We start from the raw sequence: 12,380 nt of genomic DNA, 5'->3' as shown, positions 1-12,380 counted from the left end.
TGTGGACTTGGGAGAGTCCTCTGATGATAATGGTAACACTATCTTACTTTTAAATGGTTTGCCAATTCTCTGTCATTTGTTCGACGGGGAAAGCAATTTTACGTATACTCCAAAATTAGGGCCAGACTTCTTCATGCCAGATAATGAGTATATGACTAATAGAGTCAATAGTGTAGCGACCAGTAGTTGTAGCTCGGGTATTCACTTTGTTTCCTCTCTTCTGTTGCATATAATATATTTTCATCTGCCTCTTATTCTTATCAGTTTCCTGTGTTTACTTGCATGCAGATATGGCCACTCCCAATATCTTTGACATGTACCAGGCTGAGGAGGAAGAGGAGGTTCCCCAACTCCAGCGGAGATCCAAGAGGAGAACTGTCGAATCCAGCCGAGGCCCTCCGGCCAAGAAGGGTCGAACAGAAGACCTTCCCAAGGACGCACCAACTGGGCAAACTCCTGGGCCAACGGGGCAAACTCATCCACCAGCTCCTACTGAGAAGCAGACTTCTCCTGCCCCACCAAATCCTCCGGTTGGGCCCACTAGAGAGGAAATTACTTGTGAAGAAGCTCTCGGGGGCAAACTCATGAGCCGTACCCTTCGATCAGCCAGGGATCTCCTTGACTGAATTGGCAAAGGTGACCGTGTCAGAGATGCAATGGTCGAGGCTGAAAACATGGGGGCCGACTAGGTTCTGAACAGGGCCCTGAATGAAATCTCCAGTGTGGGTATTTCTCCACTTTTTAAGTCTTAGTATTTTATTCTTCACGGCAGGTTCTAACTCTTTCCTTTGTTCACAGGCCTTGCTATCTGCTATCACTGCTCGTACCCGTATCCAGGCATCCATCGAGAAGGCGAAGGCAAAGGCCACTGAGTGGCATCAAGTGAAGGCGGCTGAGGAGCTTTCGGCTGCAGAGGCTAGGCACGCCAAGGAGTTGGAGGCAGTGGCTCGAGAAAGGGATGCTGCGGTGACTAAATTGTCAGAGGCTGAAGCTGCAAAAGATGCTGCGATAAAGTTGAGGCAGCAGTATCGAGAGTCCAACCAAACCCATCTTCGCGAGATCAAGCATCTGGGAGAGACACTCAAATCCAAGGACGAGGCTATTGTCACTCTTGAAGGCAAGGTGAAGCAGCTGGAGCTTGACAACTCCAAAAATCTTGAAAAGTACAAGAGGACGACGCTCCGATGTTTCTACAACTTCTAGAAACATAATCAGGGTGCCGACTTTAGCTATCTTTCGGAGGAAGTCAGGACTGCTGAGTTGGCTCACTGCACCTCTCAACTGGCCGAAAAGGAGGCAAGACTGAGGATCCCTGCTTCTCCAAGCATCGTTGGTGTAGAAGAAGAAGAAGTTGCCGAGGACGCAACCAACCAGGATGCTGCCCAGGACCCTCCGGCCCCAAATGCCTCTTAAACTTTCCCATTTATTTTTTCTCTCTTTTTGGCCACACGGCCTACGGGTCGTGATGTAAAGACAATAATTTCTTTTTTAAACTTTGCTGCACGGGCAGCAAATCTTTTTTTTCTTTTATTCGAACAGTTACATCCAAGCAGCAATGCTTGCGGTGTAAAAGCTTAAATCTTGATGCTATAATATCTTTATTTATTATAACATTTGTCCGTATGACCGAACTTAGCATAGTACTTTGGCATGATTTAACAAAACATAAATTTTGAAAAATACTCTAAGTACTGCAGCATGCTTTCACTCATTTTTTTCATGTGTTTACATACCTTGCGAGTATGCTTTGCTATCGATGTGCCTTATATGCCCCCCAAGTGATCGAGGAGCTTTAGGTCCTTGGTCACTTGCCCTGACCATGGCCTGTTCGAACATTCCTGTTCGTGCGGAAAAATGATACTTGTAGTACAGCAAAACAACACACGTAATGAACAAATACTTTTAAATGTAAATTCACAAAGGTTGGCAAGAATGACTGGCTGCGCACAGTCCCTTATAATCTCGTATTAAAAATGGACTAAACATGTCTTTACGAGTGATTCTATAATAGAACCTTACATATACGAGCAGTTAGCCATACAACGTGGCTAACCCTCTTTGCAAAACTTATAAAAATTGAAATTTAATACAAGCCAGTCCTTTAAAAACGGTTGTTTACTGATAATACTTGCGCAGGTGTTCTCCATTCCAATAGCGGGGAACGAGATCTCCATTTAAGCGTGCAAGTTTGTATGTGCCTGGATGAAGGACTTCTTCAATTTGGTAAGGTCCTTCCCAATTGGGTCCGAGCACTCCAGCAGTAGGGTTGCGGGTATTTAAGAAAACTCGTCGTAACACCAAGTCACCGACGTTGAATTTTCTTTCTTTAACTTTGGAGTTAAAGTACCGGGCGACTTTTTGCTGATATGCAGCAACTCGGAGTTGAGATTTCTCTCGTATCTCATCAATTGAGTCTAGGGACTCCATCATAAGCTGGCTGTTCTGATCCTGGTCGTAAGTCAAACGCCGATGTGAGGGGGGATCTAACTCAACAGGCAACATGGCCTCATACCCATAGGCTAGGGAAAATGGAGTATGTCCTGTTGCTGTTCGGTGTGACGTTCTATACGACCAGAGGACTTCAAGCAACTGCTCTGGCCACGCTCCTTTAGCTTCTTCAAGTCTTTTCTTCAGGGTGTCTTTAAGAGTCTTGTTTACGACTTCGACCTGCCTGTTTTCTTGGGGGTGTGCAACTGAAGAAAAGCTTTTAATAACTCCATGCCTCTCGCAAATATCGGTGAATAATTCGCTGTCAAATTGGGTCCCGTTGTCTGAAACTATCTTCCTGGGTAAACCATATATGCATACAATGTTCTTGATGACGAAATCAAGAACTTTCTTGGTCGTGATGGTTGCGAGTGGTTCAGCTTCGGCCCATTTGGTGAAGTAATCAACTGCCACAACTGCGTACTTTACTCCGCCTTTCCCTATAGGCAGGGATCCAATCAAATCTATCCCCCATACCGCAAAAGGCCACGGGCTCTGCATCTGCTTCAGTTCGTTTGGAGTTGCTCGTGGAATCTTGGAGAACCTTTGACATTTATCACATCTTCGTACATACTCCATCGAATCCTCGTTCATCGTTGGCCAGAAGTAGCCTTGCCTTAGAATCTTTTTTGCCAAACCCTGCCCCCCAGCGTGATCCCCGCAAAAGCCTTCATGCACCTCCTTCATGAGCTCCTTAGCCTTTTCTGGTGTAAGGCACCTGAGTAGTGGCATTGAGAATCCTCTTCGGTACATAACACCACCGACCAGTATGTACCTAGCAGCTCGTCTTTGTAGAGTTCTAGCTTTGTTCCTATCTGTTGGGAGCGTACCATTTGTCAGATACTCCAAGTAAGGCGCCATCCATGTATCCTCCATCCGAATCTCCATACTGGATTCAGTTGCTTGTATGCTCGGCTTACTCAGTCTTTCAACTGGCACAATGTTCAAAGTGTCAGCATCCTTTGCGCTCGCGAGTTTGGCTAAGGCATCCGCGTTTGAATTCTGATCTCGCGGGATCTGTTGGAGGGTGTACTTCGTGAACTGGGCTAGCAGGTCCTTTGTTTTATTTAAGTAGGCTACCATTTTCAAACCTCGCGCTTGATATTCTCCTAGGACCTGATTCACCACCAGCTGTGAATCACTGTAGATATCAAGCGTCTTTATGCTCATATCCTTTGCCATTCTCAATCCAGCGAGGAGTGCTTCATATTCTGCTTCATTATTTGATGCAGTGAAGTCGAACCTGATGGCGCAGTGAAATCGATGCCCTTCCGGCATTATCAATATCACTCCCGCTCCAGCATGGGATTCGTTGGATGAACCATCCGTGAATAGCTTCCACGAAGGAGATTTGTCTTGAGGCACGGACGCCTCAGGTAGTTCGCACTGCTCACTGTCTGGGAGTTCGGTGAACTCCGCAATAAGATCGGCTAAGACTTGTCCCTTTACTGCTGCTTGCGGTGAATAGGTTATGTCGAACTATCCTAGCTCGACTGCCCACTTTAACAATCGCCCGGCCGCCTCAGGTTTTTGGAGGACTTGCCGAAGGGGCTGGTCAATTAGAACTGTGATAGGATGGGCTTGGAAGTAGGGGCGCAGCTTTCTAGAGGCAAGGATCAAGCAATATGCTAACCTCTCGATTGTCGGATATCTCAATTCTGCCCCGATCAGTCTCTTGCTGACATAGTAGACTGCTTTTTGTACACCTTCTTCCTCTCGCACTAGCACCGCGCTGGCAGCAACTTCAGTAATCGCCAGATAAATAAACAAAGTTTCTCCTTCGATCGGCTTTGATAAGATGGGAGGTTGTGCCATATGAGCTTTCAAACCCTGGAATGCTTGCTCGCAGTCTTCTGTCCACTCGAACTTTTTATTCCCCCTAAGTAGATTGAAGAATAGGGCGCACTTGTCTGTTGATTTTGAAATGAATCTACTTAGGGCTGCCATTTCCTGCGGTTAAACTTTGTACATCTTTGATCCTTTCTAGCGACTTCATGTCGATCAGGGCCTTTATCTTGTCGGGGTTGGCCTCGATTCCTCTTGAATTTACGATAAACCCCAAAAACTTCCCTGATCCGACTCCAAAGGAACACTTGAGGGGATTTAATTTCATTTGGTATTTATTTAACACATTAAAGCACTCTTGTAAATCCCTCACATGTCCTTCTGCCTTCTTAGACTTTACCAGCATGTCATCCACGTATACCTCCATGTTTACACTGATTAACTCCTTAAACATGTGGTTGACAAGCCGTTGGTAAGTCGCACCTGCGTTTTTCAGTCCGAAGGGCATTACTTTGTAACAGTACAAGCCCGTATCGGTCCGAAAGCTGGTGTGATCCTCATCAGGGGGATGCATGCTAATCTGGTTGTAGCCTGAATATGCATCCATGAATGAGAGGATCTCATGCCCTGCAGTGGCATCGACCAGCTGGTCGATTCTTGGGAGTGGGAAGCAGTCTTTTGGGCAGGCTTTATTGAGGTCTGTAAAATCCACACAGGTCCGCCACTTGCCGTTAGGCTTGGGGACCAGCACCAGATTGGAGACCCATGACGGATAAAAAGCCACCCTTATGAATCTGTTCTCCTTTAACCTTTCGATTTCTTCTTTTAAGGCTCGTGATCTATCTTTATCGAGCAACCTCCTTTTTTGTTGCACTGGTGGAAAGGTCTTGTCTATATTCAGGACATGGCTGATTAATGCAGGATCTATCCCAACCATGTCTTTATGCGACCAGGCAAAAACCTCCTGGTTCTCTCACAAGAATTCCACCAGTGCGTGCTTCGTGGTAGGCTCTAAGTTTTTCCCAACCTTTATGACTCTGGTTGGGTCTTCTTTGTCGAGTTGGACCTCCTCCAGGTCCTCGACGGGTCCAACATTTTCTTCAAAATCCCCAAAGCGAGGATCCAAATCTCCATCCTCACTTTGGGCATCCTCACTTTGGGCAACACCCTATTTGGTGACTTCATCACCTGATTGGGCTTGCGTATCAACTGCCATCTGCAATCTATCTGGGGCAGTGCTCCTCGACGTTCCACTTTTCGCCTTTGTGATCGAGGCGTTGTAGCACTCCCTGGCTTCCCTTTGGTTTCCCAAAATGCGTCCTACCCCCGCGTCTGTTGGGAACTTCATGGCTAGGTGCCACATAGAGATGACGGCCCGTAGATCAACCAGTATGGGCCTTCCAATAACGGCATTGTACGCCAAAGGACAATCGACCACTACAAAAGTGGCGAGTAATGTCCTTGTTGCAGGTGTTGTACCCGTCGTTACTAGGAGTTTGATCATTCTGGCTGGGGCAAGTCCTTCTCCAAAGAAGTCGTATATCGTTTGATTACAGAGCTCCAAGTCTTTTACGGACAATTTCATGCGTTCCAGTGTTGACTTATACAGGATGTTCACTGAACTTACTATATCAACCAGTACCCTCTTCACCATCATATTGGCCATCTGGATATCCACGACCAGCGGATCGGAATGTGGGAACCGGACGTGTTGAGCATCGCCATCAGAGAAGGTTATCTCACCTTCCTCTGACCGAGCCTTAGGTGCACGGTCCTCCACAGTCATCATCTCGATGTCCTAGTCGTGGCGCAGAGTCCAAGCATATCGTTCTCTGGGCTTTCCGCTATTTCCCGCAAGGTGCGGGCCTCCGCAAATGGTTAAGAGTGTTCCAGCCACGGGGGCAGGCTATAATGGTGGCGAGTGTTGGCGTGTGGACGCTTGCTCGTTGCCACCCGGAGCTTCTCGTTGGGAATTTCCCGAGGCCCGTACGTATCTTCTCAAGTGTCCTTGTCTAATAAGGAACTCGATTTCGTCTTTTAACTGGTTGCATTCATTAGTGTCATGTCCGTAGTCGTTATGGTAACGACAGAACTTGGTAGTGTCTCTTTTCGAAATGTCCTTTCGAATGGGTCCAGGTTTCTTGTAAGACTCAACGAGGGCAGTGTAGTGAGTGAACCGAGGCTCATAACGATTACCCTTAGCTCGTTTGTTGTCGGAGTCAGAAGGCTCATTATACGGCCGTTTTCCACCATTCTTGCCATTACCGTTGCCGTTCCCGTTGCCTTTGCCATTGCCATTAGGTTTGGAACCATTGGTGGCTTTGGCGGGTTCGGAAGCCTTCTTATCCTTGCCTGAGGGCTTTCCATCGTTGGCAATGGCCTCTTCAAGCTTGATATAGCGATCAGCTCGATCCAAAAATTCTTGGGTAGTTCTCACCCCTTCCTTTCGGAGACTCTTCCAGAGGGGAGAACGACGTTTTACTCCTGCAGTTATGGCCATCATCTTCCCTTTGTCCCCGACCGTCTTCGCTCCAGCTGCCGCTCGCATAAAGCGTTGGATGTAGTCTTTCACTGACTCCCCATCCTGTTGGCGAATTTTGACCAGCTGGTTTGCTTCGGTCGGGTGTATACGACCAGCATAGAAGTGTCCGTAGAACTCCCGTATGAACATTTCCCAGGAAACAATGCTTGCGGGAGGGAATTTAAAGAATCACTCCTGCGCAGCTTCAGCAAATGTTGCAGGGAAGATCCTGCACCGAGCGTCTTCGGACACTTTCTGAATGTCCATTTGAATTTCAAACTTATTGACATGTGCGACTGGGTCTCCATATCTGTCAAAGTTTGGAAGCGTAGGCATCTTGAATTTGCTGGGAGTTTTGGTGTTAGCTATCCTTTGTACAAAAGGAGTGCCTTTCCTCCTATCGTGGTCGATGTATGAAGTCCTTCCCCCGACCAGTTGCTGCACAGCCTGGTTGAGGGCGTCTATCTGGGCCTGCACAGCGGCAGGAATCGCTGTGGCCTCTGTTGCCGGGGGGACGTTCTCGCCATGCCTCTCACGGCGATCATTGAGTACATCTCTCAGGTCCTCTTCTCTTCTCCGCTGCTCGCTACCCCCGAGCTGATCGAAGACATTATTTTGTCTGGGCTGCCCCCCAGCATCCTGTCTATTTGGTTGGTCATCTTGGGGTACATGGCTCCTGCCTTTACCTCTTTCTCCATTCTTCCCACCGGAATTTCCTTTGCATGAGTCGGCCTCATTGTATCCGTGGCCATCTTTGAACCTCGACTGGCTATGGTGAGATTGATTGTTCCCTCGATGTCCGTTCTTGGCTGAATCATCCCGAGCATTAGAAGGTGGTCTGCGCTGGTCGTGGTGTCCCCGTGCATCATCGTGCCGTGGGGGGCCCCGGACCGCAGAGCCTAACTCTGAGTCCCTCTTGTTTCTAGGAGGGTACTGACCTCTGTTCGGTAGGTTTGGCCCATTATCCCTACGGCGCCTAGGGCTGCGAGGCTGATGCTCGGCCCTATTCTGCCTCTGTTGCGGGGGATTACCCCGAGTAGCTTGGGATGGTGGCTGTGCCTCAGGATCCCGTGGGACATCGTCATGGGGCATCTGAGGCTGCTCGGGCCTTTGTGGACTCGAAGGCTGGATCGGTGGGCTTGGATTTGGACCCCTCTGGGGTGGTCCATTCACCGGTTGGTCAGGCTGCGAGGCAAGTGTAGTCTGATTTCTGGCCAATAGCAAGGCTGCCTCAAGGGCTGCCATGGCTTTGTTCTGGCGGCGGTCCACCTCCGCCTGCCTTTCGCTCAATTCTACGCGCTGCCGATCAATCTCCTGCTGCTGCCGTACCATAACTTCAGTGGCAGTCTCCTGATTGGCCTTCAGACTAGCCAGCTCTTCCTGCAACGCGCCCAGGGTACTCTTCAACGTTGCATCATCCATTTCCTCCTCCTCAAAATCCAGTTGTGGCTCATCATCTGCCATGCTTGCAGGAGGAGGAGGAGGAGGTGGCGGGTTTGACGGTGTAGCGGCAGCTGCTTGCCCAGTTTTCTTTCCAGCTTTCGCCATTAGTTTTCTCAACAACGGTAAATCAAGCTCTCAATGAAAGCACCCGAATGTTGACCCAAGATTTGGCCAACTGACACGGAGTCAGAATATTCTTGATATGAATGAAAGAGATGAGAAGAATGTAATGACAAAAGTAAATAAGACACAGTATTTTATAGTGGTTCGGCCCCAGGATCTGGTAATGACCTACGTCCACTTAGAATGATATTGATATAAAAACCAGAAGAGTGATCAAAGAACTAGGGTTCAATGAGTTTCACCACTTTCTGAAGAGCAATAAAATATTCCTAGGATAATTACTATAATCTATCACGGTTCCAAAAGCCAAAAAAGTCCCCTCCCTTGAGCTATCTCTTGCTACTTATAGGCACAAGGGGGATTACAAAAGATTGTTACAGATATTCTTTCCTGAATAATCGGATACTCAGGAGATTGTGTGAGATAAATTCGGGATTCATAAAGATCTTCCCATTAATGTCGCCTTGTACACGGAACTATCGACCAGACTGGTTGTAGGTATGACAGGCTTGCACTGCTTCTAATGTGTCCTCTGGTCGATACTCTAGCAGAACGTTTCCAGGTGTCAGCCACGTGTCCAGGGATCACTTGCCACGTCACCAATGCTAATTTTACAGATAACACAAATAAAACAACACCCCCCCCCCCAAACGTAAGAGAGAGTAATGTCCTCATTGCTACACAACACACAATAATAACCACAAGAATTAAGAAAGAAACTAGAAATATAGCATCATCAAATCAAAAGAATATAAAATAAACAAGGCAAAAGGCAAAGAAAAACTTCCTCTACATCATTGGTGGCTGTTGAACGGCTGAAACCCCCGCTCTCGCGGATGGCTCTCTGATTGAGCTCCAAATTTTTTTTCCGCCCAGTTTCAATGCTGCAGCATTAATAAAGAGCCTAACAGCATAGCCGCAGCATCACTCCCAGACTTTCCATAATTCAAATTATCAGGAAACCAGCCATAAATACACCCATGGCTTGACTTGAAACCTACCCAAAATTGCTTCAATTAACCCATAGAAATACAAGAATCCTCACAGTCACCCCATAACATTAACTCATTCAATTCCACAATATAGACAATGAAGGAGGCAGGTGAAAAACACGAACAAAAACAAAATAATATATACTATAAATATAATAAATTTGTTGTTCTCCAAGTATATCTTTAACGTCAAGCACATCAGCTCAATACATGACTTTTCAAAGATTAAGATGGCCGAGTCTTGTGTTGCTTAACCTCATTACCCCCAAACTTATATTCTTTCCCATTCACCTTAAACTTTCTTCCTGAATTATCATCACGCAAATCCAATGCACCACAAGGATAGACTTTAATTACATAGAGTGAATTGGAGAATCTTGATTTTAGATGTTTGGAGTTTCCTTTCATCTGAGGATTAGAGAAAAATATCCACTGCCCCACTTCAAAAATTTAGGAGTGAGCTTTCCTACCATGCTTCTTTTTCTTCTTTCTATGTAGCTCTTGCATGTGAGACGATGCTTTTTTTACACTTCTCCATGGCTCATTGTCTTTCTTAATTTTTTCAACAGGTAGTTTCATCTTCAAACTTTTATTATACTTTGTGGGTATCCCTTCCTCCATATTAGAGTCCATGACATGAATGACCAAACACTTCCCCAACTCATCTGGAGAACGTATAGGACTGAATACCTTGAACGTTACTTACTCATCTTGAGCTCACATTGTGAGCTCCACTTTTTCCATGTCGATCAAAGTTCTACCTGTAACAAGAAATGACCTCCCCAAAATAATAGGCACCTCTATATCCGCCTCATAGTCTAGATCAATAAAGTCAGCGTGGAAAATGAATTTTTCAACTCTTACCAACACATCTTCAACTTTTCCATTAGGGGGATCTATTAGCTAGTTGAAGGGTAACTGTTGTAGGTATAACCTCTCCAATCCCTAACCACTTGAACACAGACATTGGCATCAAGTTTATGCTAGCACCCAAATCACACAAAGCCATTCCACTATAAGAGTCTCCAATAGCACATGCAATGGTGAAACTTCCTGGATCTTTCATTTTAGGAGGCAACTTGTTATGCAAGAATGAGCTACATTCCTTGGTTAGAGCTACAGTTTCAAACTCCCCCAACTTGTTCTGCAATGGACTAGGTGGGGATGCTCGTGGCATAGGGATTTGTTGTTGAGAAAAACCAGGTGGATAAGTAGGCCTAGGAGGCATAGATGAAGTGTTAAGACCAACCCCTTGATTGCTCCATGAGAAATTAGGGTGTTGCCGCCATGTTTGATTGTAAGAATTTGAATTAAAACCACTTCTATTCTGATTTCCCATGTAACACACAGACATAGGATTAGAGGGACAATTGTCAAAGGTGTGACCATCACCACAATACACACAAGAAACTTCTACAAGCTGCCCTTTTTGTTGACCCAATTGTGGATGCATACCCACGCTCATATTCTTAAGAATATTCGACATAGAAGAAACTTGGGCTGCCAATGAAGTCAGTGCATCAACCTCATGAACACCAGCCACTTTCCTCCCTTAGGTGCTCTAGTAGTTGGCCATTGATAGTTATTGTTGGAGATCCTCTCTAGAATTTCATAAGCTTCATTGTATGACTTGGCCAAAAGTGCCCCCATTTTCCGAAGCATCAACCACCATTCTTGTATGAGCATTTAGACCATTATAGAAGGTCTCCATTTGGATGCAATGAGGGATGCCATGATGATGGCATTTTCTTAGTAACTCTTTGAACCACTCCCATGCTTCATATAAAGACTCTTCATCTAGTTGTTGGAAAGAAGTGATCTCATTTCGCAGCTTGGCATTCTTGGTTGGTGGGAAGTATTTCATCAAGAATCGCTCGTCTAATTCTTGCCAAGTAGTCACTGAATCTGATGGGAGAGAGTTCAACCAAGCCCTTGCTCTATCTCTCAAAGAGTATGGAAACAACTTTAGTCTCAAGGCATTTTCTTTAACTCTAGGCAGCTTGAAAGAATCACTCACTTCAATGAACAAGTGAAGATGAAGGTGAGGATCTTCTGTTGGCATCCCACTGAACTGGCCTACAGTTTGAAGCATTTGGAACATAACGGGCTTCAACTCAAACTATGTCACCTGAATTTCTGGTCTCACAATGCTCGGATTAAGCTCATTGAAGAGGGGGAGAGCATATTACCTAATAGCACGATCTTGAGTTTAGCTCATACTCATAATCTCAAAAACACCCAAATAATAACAATCCATAATCAGAAATTTAAAAGATAAATTAAAGAAAACTAAGAGTGGAGTAAGAATGGCAAGCCAATTGGACGTCTCCAAGTTGTCTTTTTCTTCTATCTTTTTCTCTTTGCTTTTCTTCTTTTCCTTCACATTTAAAGCTCTCCCCAAATATATATGTATACATTTCTCCAAATGTATCAGGCGGCTGCTCCTCCTTTCTTGGTCTGAGCTTGTGTCTTTTTTTAGTTAGGGAAAAGAGGATGATATTAGGTTTTTATCCCTTGGTCCTTTTTGCCCCACGTGGGCCTTTTGTTTTCTTCTTCTTTTTTTTTTCTTCTTTTCTTCTTTCTTTTAAAGCCCAATGGGTCCACAAACTTTTGATGGCCCAAAACCCTTTTAATTATTGCTCAGCCCAAATTACATAAATCCAAAAAAACTGAGTTGGCCAATTACTCTCCCACGTGGGCCCTTGAAGCAGCTGACTGGGCAGACGCGAAGCTGCACAGCAGCAATCCCTCCTACTGAGACCATCTAAAGCTTCAATTTCTTTCCAAAAGTCCAAAATTCTACCAACCACTTGCCAAGACAAAATTTCACAATTTAGGGTATAATTTCCCAGCATTATACTAATATCTAATATTATCTTATTATATTTAATATTTGACAAAACTAAAATAAAGACACTACAAAACACCCTAAACCACTATTTCTTGATAAAAATATAATTTAAAAGCATAAAAATAACTCTAATTCCTAGAGTTATCACCTATCATACCACCACCTCTCTGTCCCCTTG

The 12,380-nt window shown here is 45.4% G+C and overlaps 1 non-coding gene across 1 annotated transcript; it reads left to right on the top strand.

Annotated features, from left to right (window-relative positions):
* The first annotated feature begins 11,078 nt into the window (after positions 1-11,078).
* Positions 11,079-11,185, top strand: LOC133807546 (small nucleolar RNA R71). The gene has a single exon (XR_009879452.1). It is a non-coding gene; the product is annotated as a small nucleolar RNA R71 (small nucleolar RNA).
* The last annotated feature ends 1,195 nt before the right edge of the window (positions 11,186-12,380 follow it).

This window comes from Humulus lupulus, chromosome X (genome assembly GCF_963169125.1).
Source record: "Humulus lupulus chromosome X, drHumLupu1.1, whole genome shotgun sequence".
Lineage (NCBI taxonomy): Eukaryota > Viridiplantae > Streptophyta > Magnoliopsida > Rosales > Cannabaceae > Humulus > Humulus lupulus.
This window is presented reverse-complemented; position numbering and strand designations above follow the sequence as displayed.